This window comes from Lithobates pipiens, unplaced genomic scaffold (assembly GCF_037356315.1).
Source record: "Lithobates pipiens isolate NorthernLeopardFrog02 unplaced genomic scaffold, aLitPip1_a1.2 Scaffold_13, whole genome shotgun sequence".
Classification (NCBI taxonomy): domain Eukaryota; kingdom Metazoa; phylum Chordata; class Amphibia; order Anura; family Ranidae; genus Lithobates; species Lithobates pipiens.
In genome coordinates, this window is record NW_027507718.1 from 515,569,124 (window position 1) to 515,585,897 (window position 16,774).

Below are 16,774 nucleotides of genomic sequence, written 5' to 3' on the forward strand. Positions count from 1 at the left end.
AAGATATAATAGGAATATAACTTTGTGCTTACTGATAAGGGAGGGTGCGGGGGGATGAAGATAATACATTAAATAGGGAGAGGGGTGAGTTCAGGGATAAGCTGCCATCAATTTTTGCAACTCTTTTGTTGGAGAATAATCTGTATTCTCAGACCGTCTCTCGATTTAAGTTAAGACATTTATTGCATATGCAAGAGAAATGGTTACATGTATGTTCAGGCTTCAAAAATCCATTTCTGCCTGTCATAGGATTACATGCTCCTTTTTATCACCCTTAAACCTTCCTCCTTCCTGCTTGTAATGTCTTGTATAATTGCAACCTTTATTTCAATGTGAAGCAGGAAGGAGGGAATGTCCATTTTATAGGCAACACCCCGCCACAGGATGTTCTATACACGAGATTCTAAACATTTCATTGTTGTGAGCTATGTTTTTCAATTTCTGCTAATGTAGCATTTTCATAGTTATATGATTATTCAGCATATTGCGGTATAATAGGGTTATATAAAACATATCTCTAAGCATTTTAAACTTAATGAAGATAAAGCTTTATTTCTATGCATATTCATAGCTGACATTTAAAGGTATAATACTTAATTTCTCTAACATCTCCCTCCTTTTATACTCATAATGTCAATAATTCAAATATCCAGGTTCTTTGTTTTACTAGGTATTATCATTTAGACAAATAAGTCTTTTGAAAGGTGTGTAGGTTCATCTTCAGCAGGTTCCAGGTATAGTTCAGTGTTCTGAAAAAGCATAGTCTTAGTTAAAGATGTGTCAATCAGTCTTTGAAGAATTCCTCTAATACAGGGAATGCAGCAACATCCACACAGCGTAAGGACCATGGCTGCCATGACAACAGAGATGAGCAAACTTTTTGCAAGATCACCCCACTTACCAAACCATTTTTCGAAGAGTCCCGTTAGGGAGTTTTCTACACCAGAGTTCTCAGTTAGTTCCTGGGATAACATTTGTAGGCATTGCAAAGCCTTGGTGCCGTATTGTTTGGAATAAAGGTGCAGCAGAAGGTGCCAAACATTTTTCATACCCCACCCCTTTCTGCCAGCAACATATCCAATGCTATACGGTTCTGCCACGCTGTCCAAAAGGTGGCGTCCAATTGTGCTGCTATGCCTTTGATAGCATCTCTGGTGTAATTCACAAACCTCTGCTGGTTGTAGTAGATGTAGTTTATCCAGTCGATGTTCTTATTGGGTGGCTGTACCCATAGGAAGAGTGAGGTGAGTCCTGCTGTTACTTGATTCTGCACTTTAAATTCATAAGGAACTCCTCGTGGAACACGGTTGTCAAATGATCCTGGACACTTAAGTCACTTAAAATAGTGTTTACCTGGTAGTCTCATCAATTTGTTAGTCATAGGAACAATATAAAAGGGAAGCAACAAGCGGGTAAGGGCACAACTACCCTCCCATCTAGGTGGCAGTCTGGGCCTTAGTTGCTTGTCCCCACACTGCCACCAATCATCAGCCAGTTACCGTTTCTGTTCCTGAAACCATTTTAGTTGGTACTAAATGTCTGTAGTTGATGTTGTAGTTACACAGTATTCAGGAGATAGAATGCCAACCTTTGTACCATCCTTATCTTTGTTAGAGAAACAAGTAAAATCTGGTAGTGCTTGTACTGAAGGGGGTACACTTTGCATTTTAGTCTTAGGGTAGCTCTTTTTCTCATTTACACATTCTGATCCAGTAATATTTTCTGAAAACAGTCTTATAATACAAGTCAAGTCTATTTCCTCTTCAGGGAGAGGAAAGGTGGTTAGTTGTGGTCTTGGGTTTGTACAAAAATACAATCACTTAGCCCCTTTGCTTGGGTTGTCTATCTGACCCATTCTATCCATTCATATTTGTCTCCAAATCCTGTTTCTATACTTAATTGTTCCTTGTAGGTAAAATTTGTTTTAAACAAGGAAGGACTAAGTTGAAACAGAGTTGGCTCTGGGGCTGGGGTATGCTGACTAAGGGTTATAACCTAAATAGTGATTCTCCCTAGTAGGTCAGATATTGTACCATATATCAATTTGTTGTATTGTTTCATTTACAAAATGGGAGCCATTGTTACTGTAAATCAGAGAGGGGATCCCTTGACTAGGAATCACCTCTTTGATTAGTACTTTGACCTGTCAACAATAACCATACAGTACTTATTCTCACATTTGTTCAATTCAATAAAATCCATGTAGATTATGTGAAAGGGATAAGGGGGTTGTGGGAAATGACCCCTTAACAGTCTTAGGGCACCTTGTACACGGTATCTGTTACAAATCGGACCTTTAGAGTAGTTTTGTAAACCCATATGTTGTGTACACCCTGTACCATCCCTCCTTTTGAGGTGTGGGCCTACCCATGACTCAATAACACAGCATACCTGAATAGTGATGTAGATAAGTTGGGTTTACCTTCTGTACATGTGTATATACCATTGACCAGTGTTGACCCTGTAGATAACCACTTTTGATTTTCCCCTGCTGGTGATGTTGTCTGCATTTCTGATAACCATGTTTCATCAATAGATTTCCATACATCATCATTTACTTGGAGATCTGTATTGCATATGTGTTATTTGCTGTCCTGCAGCTTCCTTTGCTGTCTTGTCTGCTAGTGCATTCCCTAGGGTAATTGGATCTGTTCCCTTTCTATGTGCTTCACATTTACAAATAGCCACTTGTGCTGGTTTTTGTACATGTTCTAGAAGGGTAAGAATGAGATCTCTATGTGTGATCGGTTTACCTGTGGATGTACTCATACGCCTATTTTTCCATTGCTGGGCAAATATGTGTATAGTATAGAAAGCATATTGGCTGTCAATATAACTATTTTTTCCCCCCTAGACTGCAGGCCCTAGACAGGGCTATCATTTCAGTGTGTTATGCAGAATAGGAACTGGGAAGGGGTCCAGCTTCAATGACCTGGTCATGTGTTACTATAGCATAAGCCGTTTGATTTATCACTTTATCGTTGTTTCTACAAGACCCATCAACAAAAAAGGAAATGTCAGCATCTAGAAAGGGAACATCAGTGAGATCCTTCCTAGGGAATACCCATTCATCGATTTGAGCTATACAATCATGTGGATCCCCATCATCAGTGTTGCCATTAGTGTAGCAGGATTCAATGTAGTACACTTCTTGATTGTAATGTGTGGTTGTCCCAGAAGTGTAGTCATGCATGATAAATGCCTGACTGGAGATAATTAGGAGATTTTGTCTTATAGTAAGATCACTGAAATAACATGTGAGACCTTTAAGTACCAGGGGTGGAACAATACTATCAATGCAGATGACCATATGGCCAATGAGGCTGCTACTACAGCTTGTACACAGTGGGGCAAATTAGTTAAGTAAAATGCAATTAGTTTGTGTTTGTTCCCATAAACTTGAGTGAGAACAGAAGTCATGCACCCCTCTTTACAATCTACAGTCTGATAAAGGGTTTCTGTAATTGGGCAGGCTAAGCACAGTAGAACCCACAATGAGGTGCTTTACCTTTGTAAATACATCCTCCACTTGCACATTCCACTGGATGGAACATTTGCAGACATTTGTGTACCATAGATGAGATCAGAAAGAGGCGCCACCTCCGTAGGATAATTAACTACCTATGTACTACAAAAATTTACCATGCCAAGAAATTACATTTTTTTTTTTTCGTGGTTTGGGGGCTTGAAGGAGGGCCACTTTTTGGATCTCATCCAGATGTCTGCCTTTTTGAGATATAATGTAACCCTGGTATTTCACCTTGTTTTTCAAAAGTTGTAGTTTAGTTTGCTAACCTTGTGACCTTGTTCTATGAGGAAATGCATCAGAGCCAAGGTGTCAATTTTGCATTGTCGCTCCAAAGGAGCTGCTACCAGAATGTCATCCAAATACAACAGAATTTGACTCCCACTGGGAGGTACAACTCGAGACAAATTATTGAACATTTCTTGTGAGAAGATAGTTGGATTTTCACAATATCTCTGGGGTAACCTGGTGTATGTGTATCCATTTTTGTTTTCCCTTGTACATAAGTAACCAGAACTGACTGTCTTAATTAGTCCTACGTCTGTCTTTCCTTTTGATCACAAGAAATTGGGGACGTCTTTTAAGGCATCCCTTTCCCCTTGGGTCAAAAGGTGTCAGTCACTGTCTTTTGTCAAAACTGCAATCACGCAAGTTCTGGTTGTACATTCAACAAACCCCGCTAATCTGTACCTCCGAATCCCTCGGGATTTTAGTTCCTCATCTGTTAGTTGGACCCAGTCTGTGATAAGTTCTCCTAGCTCATGCCATGATACCTCGGAGTTCCGGGTGACTGAAACATGAGGTACAGTATCCTGCCTGTATATTTGCAGAATAGGCTGTGGTAGGAGACAAGTACCCACACTATTTCCTTCCTTATCACAGCACAGGTATCTTAAAAGCACTTCAGTATTAGTGAGACTCATTAACTGTTTCTCATAGGACTTATCGGCCCGGAGGTCTTTTTGTAGTACATAGTGCAATAGAGGTTCGTCTGGACCTTGCGACCTTCCCTCACAGGCTCTTCAATTATTTCTGTCAGGGTTTTGGGCATCTTTAATCCCTTAGTTTGCAAATCCAAGCATCAGTATTGGGGCTCATTATCCACGGCTGTGATTTGTTTTTCACACAGCCGATGGGCTTAGAGGCCCCCCTGGTACAACGGAAATATCAAGAGCATGCAACATGTCTCTACCCAACAAATTAGCAGGACATTTAGTTGAAATTACAATTTTACACTGAGCCTTTTTACCTGTCTGTGGATCTTCCACAGTAAGGCCTTCAGACACCTCGCCTCCTGGTGCATCAACCCATTTGCAGATTTTACATATGCTACACCTTTTTTCTTTACTCCTGGGGGCACATCCAGTGGGTATATCTGGGTCTTTTAAGCCCAAGTATCACAAAGAAATGTTGCCCAACTACCCTTCACAACCAAGGTTATTTCTGGCTTGACTTCAACATGCAAACAATTTTCAACATTACACACATCCAAAATTTCTGATTCTTTCTCATCCTTTCCTTCTGCTTCTCTCTCTGCAGACACACTTTTACCATACAGGAAACACTCCCCCTCATAATCTTGAATGTGTTTCCCAATCTTCTGTTCTGATTCTCAACCACATACACATTATTACCTTCACCTATGATAAAAACCTTCCCATTCTTTACTTTCTTTTTTGGTTGGAAGTGCCCCTCAGCATGCCTCACATACTCGATCAGTTCCTAGGATCTGCAGATCCTATGGTTAATCATGTGTTTGGTAACAAAACTTGATATAGGTGCAAGCAGCCCCTTCAAGATTGCATTCTTTAGCTGTTGCTCATATGGGCTATCGTTCACTTGATTTACTGGGACTTCTATTCAAGAGTGATTATTGAAAATCTCCCTCATCCTAACAATGAAATGATTCACTTTTTCCTCTTCTCCCAATATACACTGATTTATAATAGACCAGTCAGCTTGACGTATCCATCTATTTTCTATCCTTGCTATAAGAGCATTTCTCATGTTTTTTTGAGTGCTGCATCATCCTGAGGCAACACTCCTCCCTAGTTGTTTAATCCACTCCAGTCTCCCACTACATGATGCCAGGCAGGTTCCAAGACCTGTCTGGTGACCTGCTCTATTTCCCTCCCATTGAGATGATAGCTAGCAACCATTCCCATGATACCATCCCTGAACTGAGCTATGTTAACCTTGGTATTGCCGTAAGGGGGGTTAGCGGGGTGGCTTGTTGCATACCTCTGTCCCATACGGTGGTGGGGGCTGCAGGTCTGCAATAGGGTATAGGGAACTGGGAGCAGGTGGTGAAGTCAAAGAGGGAGCAGCAGCTGTCGTAGAGGTTGGGGAGTCCTCTAAAGGGTGTGTAGGGGCTGTCGGGTGCATTTGGTTTGTTGCATTTTTGTTTAGTCAATACTTGCTGAACTAAACTTCAGAGGACGGTCATATTATTGTCCTCCTCTTTGTCTAAAAATATAGTCTTATAATGATTTCAACCTACGATTAGCCTCCTCAAGCCATTTCTTTGCCTGGGGAAGACCTCATTTCTTCTGTTTCCTTATTTTTTATTTTTATTTTTTTTTATATATTTATATATATATATATATATATATATATATATATATATATATATATATATATACACACATATACACACACACATATACACACACACACACACACACACACATATATATATAGATCTAAAATAAAATATAACTGTGCTATCAGAAATTCAAAACACAATACAAGCAGCCAACATTGACAATAATACAATTGCATAAAACATAAAAACCAAAAAATGTAGCGCTTAAAATAGAAAACACCTCGTGGAGAGAAGTGTTATTATAACACACAAAAAATATCAATGTAATAGATAGCATAGCCAAGCTACACCAAATAAAGGCAAGTGCACTTAGTATAACTACACAAGTGTGAAAAAGTCTTTGTGACTCGTGACATGAAAAAACAAAAAAAGTTCAATTAATGGATGTACCAAGTGGCCTGGGACTGTACCAAGACCCTACAAAAGAAAAGACAATAGTCTCTATAATCCTAGATTATCACTTCACGGTAGAGAGTAGACATGTGCATTCGTTTTCGTCCGAATGCATTTTCGTCCGAATTTCAGCTATTTTCGTTTTCGTTTTGACAAACGATAACGAAAGCACAAAATCCGAAAAACGAAAGATCCGACATAAATAAATGCTTTATTTTCGTTTTCATTGTTACAACAGTTCGATATAGAATAGGAGATTCGACATGACTCTGACGATAACAATCTGTCTATAGAACCTGTGGTCGAATGTGCTTAACCTTACCTCTATTAGTCCAAGATTATATAGAGAAAATATTCGACAGAGAAAAAAGATTTGACAGAGAGAAAAGATTCTGCAAGTTACTGTCCTAAAAAGTGTTTGGGGACCCGGGTCCTGCCCCAGGGGACATGGATCAATGCAAAAAAAAGTTTTAAAAACGGCCGTTTTTTCGGGAGCAGTGATTTTAATAATGATTAAAGTGAAACAATAAAAGTGTAATATTCCTTTAAATTTCGTAGGGGGGGGTTGTCTATAGTATGCCTGTGAAGGGGCGCATGTTTCCCGTGCTTAGAATTGTCCCTGCACAAAGTGTCATTTATGCAGGAAAAAAAGTCCTTTAAAATCACTCGCAGCTATTATGAATTGTCGGCTCCCGTAATACAGAGAACACTCATTGAAAGTCATTGATAAAAAAATAAATAAATAAATAAAAAAAAAAGCGTGGGGGTCCCCCAAATTCAATTATCAGGCCCTTCAGGTCTGGTATGGATATTAAGGGGAACCCTGCCTCAAATTTAAGAAAAAATTTGACGTGGGGTTCCCCCTAAATATCCATAACCAGACCCTTCAGGTCTGGTATGGATATTAAGGGGAACCCCGCATCAAATTTAAAAAAAATTTGACATGGGGTTCCCCCTAAAAATCCATACCAGACCCTTTATCCGAGCACGCAACCTGGCAGGCCGCAGGAAAAGAGGGGGGGACGAGAGAGCGGCCCCCCCTCCCTCCTGAACCGTACCTGGCCACATGCCCTCAACATTGGGAGGATGCTTTGGGGGTCCGTGACCCCTCAAAGCACCTTGTCCCCATGTTGATGAGGACAAGGGCCTCATCCCCACAACCCTGGCCGGTGGTTGTGGAGGTCTGCGGGCGGGGGGCTTATCAGAATCTGGAAGCCCCCTTTAACAAGGGGACCCCCAGATCCCGGCCCCCCCCTGTTTGAAATGGTAAGGGGGTACAAAAGTACCCCTACCATTTCACAAAGAAAGTGTAAAAAATGGTTAAATAAAACAAACACACTTTTGAAAAATTCCTTTATTAAAAATAAAAAAAAGATTCCAGCGGCGGTAATCCACTCTTGCTATCCAGCGACGGACGGTCAGCTCTCCATCGATGTCTAATGTCATCCAGCGCAGCGCAGCATCCTTCTTCTGTCTCCGTGGAGGAGACACTACAGACATTCCGGCGGCTTGACGTTTCTTATATAGGGTGGGCGGGGCCACCCGTCACCTGACCCCGCCCCCCTCTGACGCAAGGGGAAACCCGGGGTTCCCTGTGACGTAGGGGTGACCCGCACCCCTCTGATGTAACACAGGCAGGTTTCCGTTACATCAGAGGGGGGCGGGGTCACCCATACGTCACGGGGAACCCCGGGTTTCCCCTTGCGTCAGAGTGGGGCGGGGTCAGGTGACGGGTGGCCCCGCCCTCCGTATATAAGAAACGTCAGCGCCGGAATGCCTCCAGTGTCTCCGTGGAGGAGACAGAAGAAGGATGCTGCGCTGCGCTGGATGACATTAGACATCGATGGAGAGCTGACCGTCCGTCGCTGGATAGCAAGAGTGGATTACCGCCGCTGGAATCTTTTTTTATTTTTAATAAAGGAATTTTTAAAAAGTGTGTTTGTTTTATTTAAACATTTTTTACACTTTCTTTGTGAAATGGTAGGGGTACTTTTGTACCCCCTTACCATTTCAAACAGGGGGGGGGCCGGGATCTGGGGGTCCCCTTGTTAAAGGGGGCTTCCAGATTCTGATAAGCCCCCCGCCCGCAGACCTCCACAACCACCGGCCAGGGTTGTGGGGATGAGGCCCTTGTCCTCATCAACATGGGGACAAGGTGCTTTGAGGGGTCACGGACCCCCAAAGCATCCTCCCAATGTTGAGGGCATGTGGCCTGGTACGGTTCAGGAGGGAGGGGGGCCGCTTTCTCGTCCCCCCCTCTTTTCCTGCGGCCTGCCAGGTTGCGTGCTCGGATAAAGGGTCTGGTATGGATTTTTAGGGTGAACCCCACGTCAATTTTTTTTTTAATTTGACGCGGGGTTCCCCTTAATATCCATACCAGACCTGAAGGGTCTGGTTATGGATATTTAGGGGGAACCCCACGTCAAATTTTTTCTTAAATTTGAGGCAGGGTTCTCCTTAATATCCATACCAGACCTGAAGGGCCTGGTAATTGAATTTGGGGGACCCCCACGCTTTTTTTATTATTTATTTATTTATTTATTTTTTTATCAATGACTTTCAATGAGTGTTCTCTGTATTACGGGAGCCGACAATTCATTATAGCTGCAAGTGATTTTAAAGGACTTTTTTTCCTGCATAAATGACACTTTGTGCAGGGACAATTCTAAGCACGGGAAACATGAGCCCCTTCACAGGCATACTATAGACAACCCCCCCCTACGAAATTTAAAGGAATATTACACTTTTATTGTTTCACTTTAATCATTATTAAAATCACTGCTCCCGAAAAAACGGCCGTTTTTAAAACTTTTTTTTGCATTGATACATGTCCCCTGGGGCAGGACCCGGGTCCCCAAACACTTTTTAGGACAGTAACTTGCAAATTAGCCTTTAAAATTAGCACTTTAGATTTTGAACGTTGGAGTCCCATAGACTTTAATAGGGTTCTAAAGTATGCTATATAGTTAGCTCCGTCGAATCTTCTTTATACATTCGACAGACACCATAAGCCTTCCAAGACAGATTCGACCGTAATTCATGTGGATTTTCGGACGAATGCAATTTTTGAACGAAAAACGAAATAAATAAAAACGAATTTCGGGAGTAACTAAATAAATTAAGTTTTCAGACGAAAACGAAATTCCGAAACGAAATATTTTACTCTGCACATGTCTAGTAGAGAGTAGTCAGGATCTGTTGCAATGCCACACGTCAAAATACCCCAGAGCTGGGGGGGGCGTGGCGACCGCGCAGCGTGATGGCCGCTATCTAAAAGAGCTCCGCTCAGCGCTCGGGGAATCAGGCAGCAATCGCCCGCTATAGAACTGCAAGAGCCAGCAGAACGACCGATCCGCATCTCGGAGACACCCGCCGTGCATATCAACATGCCGCGGAAACATCAGAAGCAGCCAAACGAGCTGAAATTGTCGGATTTCTACCCGGCCATAGATCGCGGGCCACAGAAAGATGGCGGAGGGAGACACACACCGCAACTACAGCAGCCTCCAGTGCGCACAGAGGCTCGAGCGGAAGATGCAGCGCAGATGGAGGAAGATACAGGAACTCCATCTTTAGACTCTGACTCTCCCAACACGTCTCCGTCGTCCAGGAGCCCAGTCAAGTCGAAACCCAGGATGGAGCCAGTCACCCACCCACAACCCAGGGCAACAGACAGGGATATGGAGGTGAGTGGCCTGACCAGCGGCAGACCTACCCCTCAGTGCACGCAAGACCCTTTTGCACAGTTTCCGACCACAGGGCAACCCATTTCTGACACTATGCTAAAGGAACTATTAATGTTATTGAGATCCTCATTGCAAACAGACATAACAACATGCTTACGCCAATGCAGAGTTGAAATAAACGAACTAGGTGACAGGATACAACAGGTGGAAGACAAAATGAGTGATGTCACCTCCTCATTTAATACACTGGTGGACTCGCACTCAGCACACCATGAAGCTATTGATAAAATCCAACGGAAAATGGCGGACCTTGAGGACCGTTCCCGTAGGAACAATCTTAAAATTAGGGGGGTCCCAGAAATGGTCACTACACAACAACTCTTGCCCTACGCCCAAGACCTCTTTCGCACTTTAGTGCCGTCATTGTCACCACTGGACCTGACAATCGACAGAATCCACAGGGTCCCTAAACCGTCTTTCCTGCCTCAAGAAATTCCCAGGGACGTTCTGCTTCGACTCCACTTCTATACCACTAAAGAGAAAGTCATGGAAGCATTACGGAAAGGGAATAACTTACCTGAGGGTATGTCCACCCTTAAAATTCTACCCGATTTGTCGCAATACACTTTGCAACTTCGTCGCAATATGGCAACGCTAACTAAGGCCATGAGGAATCACAACATCTTATATAAATGGAAATATCCCGCTACCCTACAGGTAACCCATAACGGTTCCACCCACATCATCCGCTCCTTGGAAGAAGGTCTCCCTTTTCTGAGACAATGGCAAATTGTGCTTCCCGACTCAACGCCTTCTGTTCATCAACAGATAGTACACCTTCCAGCCAAGATTCATGACGATTGGCAAGTGGTGAGGCCCAGAAGGTCGAAAACACGTCGCACCTGATCTGATCTGTTCACATGTTCTCCTCCCGTTAATGGATCCATAAGAATTCCCCGAGCGCACCAGGTACCTGTCATCGTACCATTACCCCTCCACATTGGGCACATCAGTGCCCGGTCTCTGAAGGCCTTACTTTTTATTCTGGTTACGTCGTTTTGTGTTTTTTTGTTTTAGGTTATTTACCCCTTTTTTTCCCAATTATTGCTTTCACGGTTGAATATCTCATGGCGCATAGCCTCGTTCAAAGGTTGACAGACTACAGACGGAACTATTCCTTTACAGAATGCCTTCCTCTGTTAACTACCCTACAAACTTTCTTCAGCATTTCGTATATATTCGATCATAGGTGGTCACTTCCTACAAGATTGTGCTAAATTTTTGTTTTTCCATTGCTTTCTGATGGGAGTATTTTTTAGGACAGCGAGTTGGAGTCTATTACATTATAGCACACGTCGCTCCATGCTATTGACCTATGAGCATTAATATAATGTCACTTAACGCGCGGGGTCTCAACCACCCCGCCAAAAGACGATCTTTATGGCGAGAAGCAACCAAACTGAATGTAGACATATTGGCGGTACAAGAAACCCACTTCCACAAAATGTCCATGCCGCCTTGCACACATAAAAACTTCCCATTCATTATGCACTCTTCGATTTCAGCTAAAAAAAGGGGGGTAATGATCGCGGTAAGAGACTCGGTTGATTTTGTACTTGATAACTCTTTTATTGACCCTGATGGAAGATTCATTGTTCTGGTGTGTAAAGTGAACAAAATCCCTATTACTTTTACGTGTATTTATGCTCCTAACTCGCACCAGTTAAGGTTCCTGAAGAAAGTTTTTAACCGCATAGAACTGATGCGAGTTGGCAGCATCCTGATTTGTGGGGATTTCAACATGATACTAGATAAAGATTTAGACACGTCCTCTGGAGTTCGGAATCATTTCCCCAAATTTAAAGATTTCTTGATTAAAGAGGAACTATTTGATGCCTGGCGTTGCCTTAACGCCAGTGAAAGATCTTACACATATTACTCCCCCAGATTTAATTCCTACTCCAGATTGGATATGTTTATTACGGATAAGAACATGTTACATAGAATTACAAAATCCTCTATTTTTGACATTACATGGTCGGACCATGCTCCTGTTCTAATTCATATTGATAGTGGTAGATCCCATGTCCCGGTACGCATTTGGAGAAATGATGAAACCGTACTACAAGACCCGAAACTGCATAAAGAAATTGCCCAACAGCTCGATGAATACTTCATCCTTAATGACCCTACTAATACTAGTCCCTTCAACAATTGGAACGCACACAAAGCGTATATAAGGGGAATCTTAATTAAAATTAAATCCAAAATCCAAAAAATCCGAGCTTCCACACTAAATGACCTATTAGCTGACTTGCGTAATCTAGAAACCCGCAATCAATTAAACCCATCTGCTGACCTCGCAAACCAATTATACAATGTACGCTACAAACTTAGAGAATGGTACTGCACAATACATGACCGAGCCATGAAAAGGCTCCGACTTAATTATTATGGACATAATAATAGGGTAGGTAAGTTCTTAGCCAATCGCCTAAAAGAAAAACGTATCAAAACAGCAATTCCATTCCTATTCCACTCTAAAACTGCACAGAGACTGGAACACCCTCAAGAAATCGCAAATGCATTTGCGGATTATTATGCAGCCTTATACAACCTACACGCTGATCCCAACTCCTCCAGACCATCTAACGAACAAATAAATTCCTTTTTAGACAAAATTCAACTACCTTCACTATCCAATACCCAACTACAGGACCTTAATGAGCCATTTACACTTAGCGAATTAGAGAAAGCTATACACTCCCTACCTTTAGGAAAGTCCCCTGGCCCTGACGGACTATCAAATGCATATTATAAAACCTTCTCCAAAATATTGTCCCCTCATCTTCTTTCTATCTTTAATACAGCCAGGACGACAGGTTCATTTCCAACAGAAATGCTCAAGGCCTATGTCGTTACCTTACCCAAACCAGGTAAATCTCCTGATACACCGGCTAATTTTCGCCCCATCTCCCTCCTCAATGGAGACATTAAATTATATGCCAAAATGGTAGCCAATAGAATTTTTGATCTTATGCCAACCTTAATAAACCCGGATCAAACTGGTTTCACGAAGGGGAGGCAGGCGTCGGACGCTACACGGCGCTTGCTTAATATTATACACCAGGCAACGGCTCGGAAAACGCCTTCTCTGCTTCTATCTATAGATGCAGAGAAGGCGTTTGATAGAGTCCAGTGGGACTACATGGCGGCGGCTTTGCAAAAATTCGGTTTTCGGGAGGAGGCCCTTTCTTCTATCTTAGCATTATATTCCAACCCCTCAGCTCAGGTGTTTACTATGGGACACTTGTCTAAATCCTTCCAAATATCGAATGGTACCCGCCAGGGGTGCCCCCTGTCTCCTCTTATATTTAATCTGATGATAGAACCCCTGGCGGAGACCATTAGATCACATCCACACATATCAGGTCTCAAAGTCCTCCACAAAAATCATATAGTTAATTTGTTCGCAGATGATCTCATCCTATACTTAACTAACCCAGCTGTATCTCTACCTTTCGCGCATGAAATCTTAGAAACGTTCGGTCAAATTTCGTACTATAAGGTGAATTTTACCAAGTCTCTAATATTGAACTTAGGAATAAACCAACACACGAGCTCGCATCTCAAAAAAACGTTCCCGTACGTATGGACCTCCAAACAAATCCCCTACTTAGGCATTCAGCTAACGACTGACTTATCTCATATAGCAGAAGTAAATATCAAAAACCTTCTACAAGATGTGAAGAAAAATATTTCACAATTCTCTAAAACAGAGTTATCATGGGCAGGAAGAATAGCGTCCTACAAAATGATGATTTTGCCAAAAATACTATATATCTTCAGAACCCTACCAATAGTATATAAGCAGTCACACTTCCAGGACCTAAGTAAGCTCCTTAAACAATACATATGGCAGGGAAAGAGGGCTCGATGCCCTTCTAACAAACTTATAATACATAGAAATGCGGGAGGAATGGGCCTCCCTGACATTAAGGACTACTACTGGGCAGCAGTTCTAGCGCAAGCCAAGCATTGGTTCCTACAAGGCTCTGAGCCTTTATGGACCAACCTAGAAGCTTCCATAGCGAACACCTCCCACTTAAGTCTTTTTCTACTGGCTGACGCTTGGAGACCTAGAACCTTAACCTACCTTTCCCCTACAATCATGGCAACTATCCTAGCCTGGAGACACTTACGCCTGCAACAACCGAGGGAAAACCTTGGTGCCACCATCAGGTTCCCAATTCAAACACTGAACATTCTAGTCCCGTATAGTAAAGTTACTTTATGGAAGGAGAATGGGTTAGAGTGGGTTGACGACTTATACTCCGATTCACAACTAATTCCTTTCCACTCCTTAAAATCTACATATGCAATTCCCCAAACGAGTGAATTTTTGTATAACCAGGTTTCATCCTTTCTCCTAAAGTTTCCTCCACCAAACATTGAAATTGACAGCTCGGCATGGAAGTTCCTTCTCTCCCCCACCACGGTGGGAAAGGGTATCTCAGTGTTCTATAACATCCTCCAATATAAAAAGGAAATGGTGAAGTCCCCGTCCATGCTAACGTGGGAAAAGGATTTGAACAAATCTTATGATGTTATCCAATGGAGCAGAGCCCTTAAATGCACATATATTGCTACTCGATGTGTCAGCCACTGGGAGCTCACTCAAAAGATTTTACATAAATGGTATAGGACTCCCTGCCAACTAGCTAGAATGATTAATACACAATCTCCTCTCTGTTGGAAAGATTGTGGTAACGTAGGTACGACATTGCACATATTCTGGCATTGTAAGAGCATTTCTAGTTTCTGGAGGAAAATGTTTACCATCCTCACTGAAATTACAGGTGTGCTACAATCTCCAGACCCCGCCTTAGCAATTCTGCACCTCGGAATTGATACTTATCCGACCCAATTCCGTACAGTAGTAATTCAAATTCTGAACACAGCTAAATTGATTATCGCACGACATTGGAAAAGCTCACTATCCCCAAATCCATCAGAAGTACTAGCTCAAGTGAATCTCAATTTTCAATATGAAAGGTTATTGGCTCTTAGGAACTCGTGTGGTAAAAACGTAGACATGCAATGGAAATGTTGGACGGATTGGTATAGAAAGTAGCCTCCTCTATGATGTTCAATGCAATTCCACGCCTTCTGTGGAAAAAGTTACTCAACAAGGCTCGGTATGACACCTCTGTCACAGCGTGATCCCATTTGGGGTGCGGAGGAGTCATACGGAAACCGTTACCTCATAAGGGCATATGTTTCATCTTAAATACTAGTTACTTATGTTGTGCTAGAGTTGAATGTTGGAGATAAACCTATGAAAAAAAACGGTTTCATGTTGTCAACCGTACTACAATTCCCTTTTTCTTTGTCCTGTTATTTTCCCCTTGTGTTCTTTTTTTTTGTATTTTTTCTGTGATCCAGCATATCTTTTTTCTTTTTCTTACTTTGTTTGATATTTGTCATGTACCTGTAACACTTTTTCATCTGAAATGAGTACATTATACCTGTATTGTATACCGTTTCTTTTCAATAAAAACAATTTAACCTTAAAATACCCCAGAGCTGAAGACAGCAGCTGGATGTCACCCTTCATACAAATACCATGTTATAAACACAAAAGGTAATGGATACGCTTACCCGAAGGTGTGGACCCACACACCTTGGTGGTGAGTCATTCAGACACCAAATTGCGATAGACAGCAATTCCTCCATCCAGGTGATATAAACCTCAGCTATGCCAATACACCATCCAATCTCGGGGTATCCAATCCGGGACATTTTTTCGGCTCCAAGGTGGTAAAAAGGACAATCACACCCTAAATAGGTGCGTAAAACATGCAAACAGAAAAAGAGGGAAAAAACAAAAAGCCTCTTCATAGAGCAGATTAATCCGATAGGAAATGTTTTATTAAAACAAATTTAAAAAACAAGATACATGTATGTACAAACCCTCAATGAAGAAGGGTACAAAAATACAGATATCAATAAAAAAAGCGTAGAAAGTCTGCAGGCTATGTACCCGACATGTTTCACAATAAACTTGCTTCAACTGGGGCATAACATAACTTTAACTGTAATGTCCACATCTCCCCCATACTGTACCGTCCACATTTCCCCCACATCTCCCCCCATGCTGTATTGTCCACATCTCCCCCCATGCTGTATTGTCCACATCTCCCCCCATGCTGTATTGTCCACATCTCCCCCCATGCTGTATTGTCCACATCTCCCCCCATGCTGTATTGTCCGCATCATCATTCAAACCATCAGATTTTCCATGGATCACACCCATTTTAACGTGTACACTGTTTTTTTGTAGGGTCTTCTCACACTGATACAATAGATGCACACTTTTGCAGCTACTCACAAACTTTCTAGTTGTGACATATCACTTCTAGATTATTGATCTTGTGTCCTGCTAAAATACTGGTGTCTTCTCTTCTTACTTAATGTTTCATTCATTTGTAGGGAGCAGAACAGAATTACAAGCCAATGTATTTTCACCTGACTGTTCACTTCACTCCTTATCAAAACATTATT